Source organism: Ailuropoda melanoleuca, chromosome 3 (assembly GCF_002007445.2).
Source record: "Ailuropoda melanoleuca isolate Jingjing chromosome 3, ASM200744v2, whole genome shotgun sequence".
Classification (NCBI taxonomy): domain Eukaryota; kingdom Metazoa; phylum Chordata; class Mammalia; order Carnivora; family Ursidae; genus Ailuropoda; species Ailuropoda melanoleuca.
The window spans coordinates 115,335,342-115,341,342 of record NC_048220.1 but is presented as its reverse complement, the minus strand read 5'-3'; the positions used below and the strand labels follow the sequence as shown (position 1 = coordinate 115,341,342).

At 37.1% G+C, this 6,001-nt stretch overlaps 1 protein-coding gene across 1 annotated transcript in view; it reads right to left on the bottom strand.

The window, feature by feature from the left end:
• Positions 1-4,322: 4,322 nt before the first annotated feature.
• Positions 4,323-6,001, bottom strand: part of PLCXD3 (phosphatidylinositol specific phospholipase C X domain containing 3) — a 174,207-nt gene continuing 172,528 nt past the window's right edge. The window contains exon 4 of the mRNA XM_034656965.1: positions 4,323-5,523. The gene's annotated coding sequence lies outside the window, so the exon portion shown is untranslated. The remainder of the gene's footprint in view (positions 5,524-6,001) is intronic.

The following is a 6,001-nucleotide window of genomic DNA, read 5'->3' as shown; positions in this document are numbered from 1 at the left end:
GGCAGACACGTCTGTACCACGTGCTCCTGTGCACGGCGACAGGGAATGTGGCAGGGAGAGAGGGCGTCCACTCTTCATTAACACATGGCCTTGACCAACCTCTTCCCAATTAGACTTACTGCAGAAATAGTCCTTTTTTCCCCTGGGTTTTCAGGAACAACTGTACCTGAAAGCCTTGCTGTCTGGGGGTATTATTTTGAAAAGTTCATTGAGAATAAATGGATGCTTGTTTGTTGTTTATTTGTTAAAAGACAAAATGATGCCAAATGTTGGCTCCATTGAGAAAGTACCAGAGACGTGCTTCATCCATTTTCCTAAGGAACATTTTAAAAATGTTTCGTAGAGCTTAGTGGGGAGCCTACCGCACAGCAGGTATTTGGCAAATGTTTGCTAAGTAACTGCTAAATGAATAATGGCTCTGATAAGCTACAGCAATATGATGTTAAGGACGAAGATATGAATATGTGGAGTATTATTTGCAGATATACCTTGTTTCGCGAATGTCGAATATCATTACAACTTTATAAATAGAAATCCTTTAATGTCATGAACCCACCAATGTGTATAACAAGCAGAACTTTTGGGGGGACTTATGTCCAAGTTCAGCCCCCAAAATAATCTTGGACCACATTTTTTGTGTGTGTTTGTTTTGTTTTGTTTTACTGGACTGTCTTTAAATTACTATTACAATGCTTACATTTTGTTTGAAGGCTGATTTAACCCCAGGACATAGGATTTATTTGGTGAAATACAAAGGCAATTTCCTTTTTGAAATAGTGTTTCATGCATCGAGCATAGCGAAGGTTCAGCAAAAGTAGATTTCCTTCACCCTAAGCTTTTAACCTCAAAAATGGCATTTTATAAAATAATACTGAATTAATGTAATATTGCTATATTGATATTGGTCTTCTTTGTGGTAATATCAGAAGCTGAGAGCATCAGACTTTGGAGATAACTAACTTTGATGTAATGGACGTACTCATGGCATTGCCTTATTGGTGGAGAATATATCCTTTCACAGAGGAAATCCTTATATGATGATTCATATTTAAAAAAATAAATTATATTTTCTCTTGCTCTGAGTCATGTTCTATTTAAGAGATTTACTTTTGGACTTATAATGAAGCACTGATGAATATGAAATAAAAAAATGAAGATAACTGGTACCAGGACTTTATTAGGCATTTCACTGGATACAAAGAAAGTTTTTTTTTTACATTAAGAACAACAATCTTATCCAAAAAATTCACATTTGCTAAACGGAACAGTGGTAGGCATGTATTTTCTTTACACCACATTTATTAAAGTATCAATGACCAGATCCTAAAAAGAGAAGGCACAGATCTGTCTCCCTCTGGTGCATTTCTGGTGTCTGATGAAGGAAATGTTACCAGCTCTGCAAACTCCCATCCTTTAGAAATGAAGCAAATCAATACAAATGTGTGCAAGCAGGGACCATGAGATGGAAATGTTATATTAAGGAATTTGGATTTTCTTGTCACTTACAGGAATTTCAAAAGAGGAGGTAGGTACCAAAACTATTCCAAAACTCCATCCACATTCAAACCACGTCAAGGATTCACTATTGGATAAAATGGTCTTTGAAAACTCTATTTTAGGAATTCCAACATAATTCTATTCTCTGCAAACTGTTCTAGAAAATGGCCTTAGATCTCATTGTTCTTACCCTGGGGTGTCTTGAGTTTTTAATTCCTTCAAAAAAAAATGCTGTTTGTTATAATTTGCTTTGGCAAATCTCCCTGGCAGGTACCAGTTCATTGTCAGGGTCCATATTCTATCCCCTGCCCAACTCCAACCCAGTCTCCTGAGGAGGCTCTGACAAGGCTGTGTCTATATCCCAGACTCTTTTTTTCCTTTTTTTTCAGCAATCAAGAGAGTTTTTTTTTTCTGTGTCCAATTTTCTATAATTCCATAGATGATCAGTTCTANTCTCCAACCCAGTCTCCTGAGGAGGCTCTGACAAGGCTGTGTCTATATCCCAGACTTTTTTTCCTCTTTTTTCAGCAATCAAGAGAGTTTTTTTTTTCTGTGTCCAATTTTCTATAATTCCATAGATGATCAGTTCTAAACTGATAAAAGTAATTTGTGGTAGGGAGTTAAACGAGGGGATTAACGGATTAGTTTTTTACCTCTCCGAATGAAGAAGGAATTGACTTTTAAAAGAGGTGCTGGTATTGAGTTGGAAGGTGCTATCACTTTCCAGGGACATTTTTAACGTGTAGTGTGTTTTTGGGTGTCCCAGTTACTGGGGAATGTTACTTAAGGGGCTAGTGGGGGAGACTCTGGATCTTGCAACGGACGTAAAGGGAAATTTTGAATGTGGAGGCATTAATCCTACAGAGGCACTTGCTTGATTCATTATGCCATCTTTATTTGAGTTGGTCCTTTGTAAAGCATCCGTGAAACTTGGTATGGACCAACATTTTCTTTCATGAGGGTATTGGGACTATAGATTTCCATGAGATATATTAATATAAGGGTTTAGAAGGAGGTAGGATCTCACCCTTTATAGGTAGCCCAACTGAAAAAGAGAGAGTCAAGATGGATAGGATTGCCAGAGGAAAAAATACAGGACACATCCAGTTAAATTTGAACTTCAGATAAACAATGAATCAGTTTTTAGTATGTCCCATGAAATGTTTTGGAAATTCTTATACTAAAAAATACTGTTTATCTGAAATTTGAATTTCACTGGGTGTCCTGTGTTTTATCTGGCAAGCCTAAATATGGAAAAGAAATAGCTGAGAATAGAGAAAGAAGAGGAAATAAGAAGATTGATTAATATTCCACACCCAGATCCCAGGCTCAAGGAAGATTACAATGTTTTTGCTTTGAGCACGACAACTCATGCAGATCCTTGAATCAGTCATGCATTTTCTATTGCTAGACTACACGCAGGAAGATAGCAAAGGTGTAAAAGGATATTGTATGCCTGTGTGTATGCCACCTAACGTTGATGGGTCTTCAGCGACTCTCACAGAGCCTAGGCAGTTCATCTTAACTGAGAAGATCCAATTTTTAAGAAGCAGTGGTTTGAAAAAACACTTTTTCATGGAAAATTTATCCTCACAAACAGAATGGTTCCGTGTTTGGAAGAAGTGCACTGGTTCTGTTGCTGATGGAAACAAACATGTATCTAACTGTTTTGCATGATAATGAAGTTAAGAAATGATTGACATTGGAAACTTCTGAGAAGCTTCAAGTGCTCTTCAAGCTGAAGTATTTGCTTGGGGGAACTCAGATAATTTCTAAAGCACATTCCTCATATGATTTTTTTTAAAAGGCTATTTTTAACAAAAACGTAATTTCTCTTTAAATTTTGATCCCAAATTATGACAACAAAAAATGGCAATGAATTAAGGCTGGTCATAATGTGCCCTTTTTCTTTAGGATAAGTTTGATTTTTGATAAGATACAATATATTAACACACAAACCACATACAAGCACATACTTTTGACTCATACAAATATACATTTAGAACTAATATCTACGAAATAGTATCACAAATGAAATAAAAACTGCACAGTTTTCAACAGACTCAATCAATACATTTTACAAATTCTACAGAATATCTTATTGGTGTTGTTGGGAAAACAAACCATTTAGAGCATTATTTAAAACTGTATGTAACACAGGAGCCACCAAGAAGTTATGGCAAATATAGCATTTACACCATTGTGTCACTGAAATCTAGTTGAAAAGACTAGAGTGCTGTAAAATAAAATACTTTTAAAAACCTTGCTTAGCATATCCTGAGGGACACTGTGCATTATTTTCTGTTAGCAATTCAAAACTCAAGCACTCAACCTATGGAGCTCTCACTCGGATGAGTAACCAAAGTTTAGGAGATTGTGTCATTGGATCTGTGAAACTCTAGAACCGGAAACTCATGAGCACACGCATTTCCTGAGACGTCCAACTTTCCAGGCTGGACTGCTAACAGGGGAGAACCTGAACAGCTAACCCTGGCTAAAACATGTCCAGACCTCAAAGAACTTAAAACAGCTTTAAGATGAGTGTTTGTTTGTAATTTATATTCAAGTCCATTTTCACTTCTCCAGCTTGAAGTGTAATTGATGTATTTAGACTATTATACTGGGCATTTCTTATGTATGATGGTCTCATTTTTCACTGGTTTTCAGTGATTTCTTTCTCCTCTTAAATATTTAAATATCTGAGTTATGTTTATGCCCATGAATGTAGGAAATATTGATTTTAAGAGTTAAAATGGCAATAAATCAAGTTGAGTGATTAGAGTGCAGTTTTAACTTGAATAATGTGTGTGTGAGATGTGCATCCGGTGTGTGTGCGTGTGTGTGTGTGTTTGCATGTGTGTACACATACAGGTGCATATATGCCAAACACTACGTGCTCTAGTACATTCCCTGTGAGGCGGCGCTCCATGTAAAGTGAGTTTTCCCAGTATGGCTGAAAGTGAATATTGAGGTCATCACATAGAATATCCTAAGGCTTTGAAAAGATGCCTCCTCATTCTCTGCACTCACACGATCGTGTAGAAATAAGGGAGACATAAATGATAATGGCAGGAGTGCTCACCATTTTGGTCCTTCAAAATTACAGACGGGAAAGCAAACCAAAAAATGATATTCTTTGCATATTTTCCCTCATCCTACCCACTCCTTTGATTTCCTGCTGCAGATTGGGTAAAAGTTGGATTTTGTTTCTGTTTTTTGCCTTGCAGAACTTGTGACATAGTCTCAAGAAAAAGCAAAAAAGAAAAAAGAAAGCAAAAAAAAAAGTGCACCAAGACTTACCGCCTACTATCTTGGGGCCTATTTGTAGCCCTTGTGCTCCTAGCTCTCTGGAAAGACAACGCCCCGCTAAGACAAAGGAGCAGAGGCTGAGGGTAAGCTCTGATTGCATAATACTAGTCCTCACCCGCACTTTTTATTGAAGGCCCACAGCCTGCTCCCTAAATGTGCTCCAGGGCAGAGTCAATGGACAGAAGACAGCCAAAGTCGCCTTCTCTCCATTCTCTTTTCCAAGGACTCCATCCTGGTGACTGTCCCTCTAGCTGGAGGACCCACAGTTCACTTCTACCTGTTCCCTCCTTTAGAAATTAAGGCAAGTCCATTTACTCTTGGTGCCTGTTACATAGGGACTGTATGTCCACATGGAAACCATAGCACTGACTTGAAAGTACTTTTTGTCAAACAAGGTTTCTGTGTGCATATCATTAATAGCAATAACAAGCGTTCTCCAGTTAAAAAACTGCACAATTAGTCTAAAGCTTCTGCATGTTTGTTTTTTCCAGCACCCAAATGACAAATATGACAAAGCTAATTGTAAGCAAACATTATAAGAAAGCATCTAAGTTCAAGAAAATACAACATAGTTACCTCTATATTCTATTCATTCTTCATTAATATGTTGAAAGATTTGTTTTCTGTCCTATTTATAAGTTAAATCCTGTGTCATTGCAAGTGTGCTTGGCTGAAGATCCTCCCGAGGGATGAATCGTGAATCATCAGAGAGAAAATCTGCTCACAAAGCAAATTTACAGGATGAAAATTTCAATAATCCGTAGTCCTTTAAAAATGATTCATATTCAATTGCACATTAAGAGCAGATGAAAGAGCTAAAAAGACAATAAACTGCAAGGGGAGGGAAGGTGGAAAGAAAACTGTATTTGTAAATAAGTCCCCAGCTAGAATATTTTTACAAAAATATTTGAATATGGTCAGCCACTCTACTTTCAAAGGTCTTATNACAAGGGGAGGGAAGGTGGAAAGAAAACTGTATTTGTAAATAATTAAGTCCCCAGCTAGAATATTTTTACAAAAATATTTGAATATGGTCAGCCACTCTACTTTCAAAGGTCTTATCACTCTTTTCATACCTTGTTAAGGGTTTCAGTCTCAAAATTAAATTATTTCATATCATCAATGTTTATGCTTGAAAAGAACTGTGGCTGTGTCTGCCCATGTCTGTGTGGGTCTGTGCGCATTTGTATCTGTC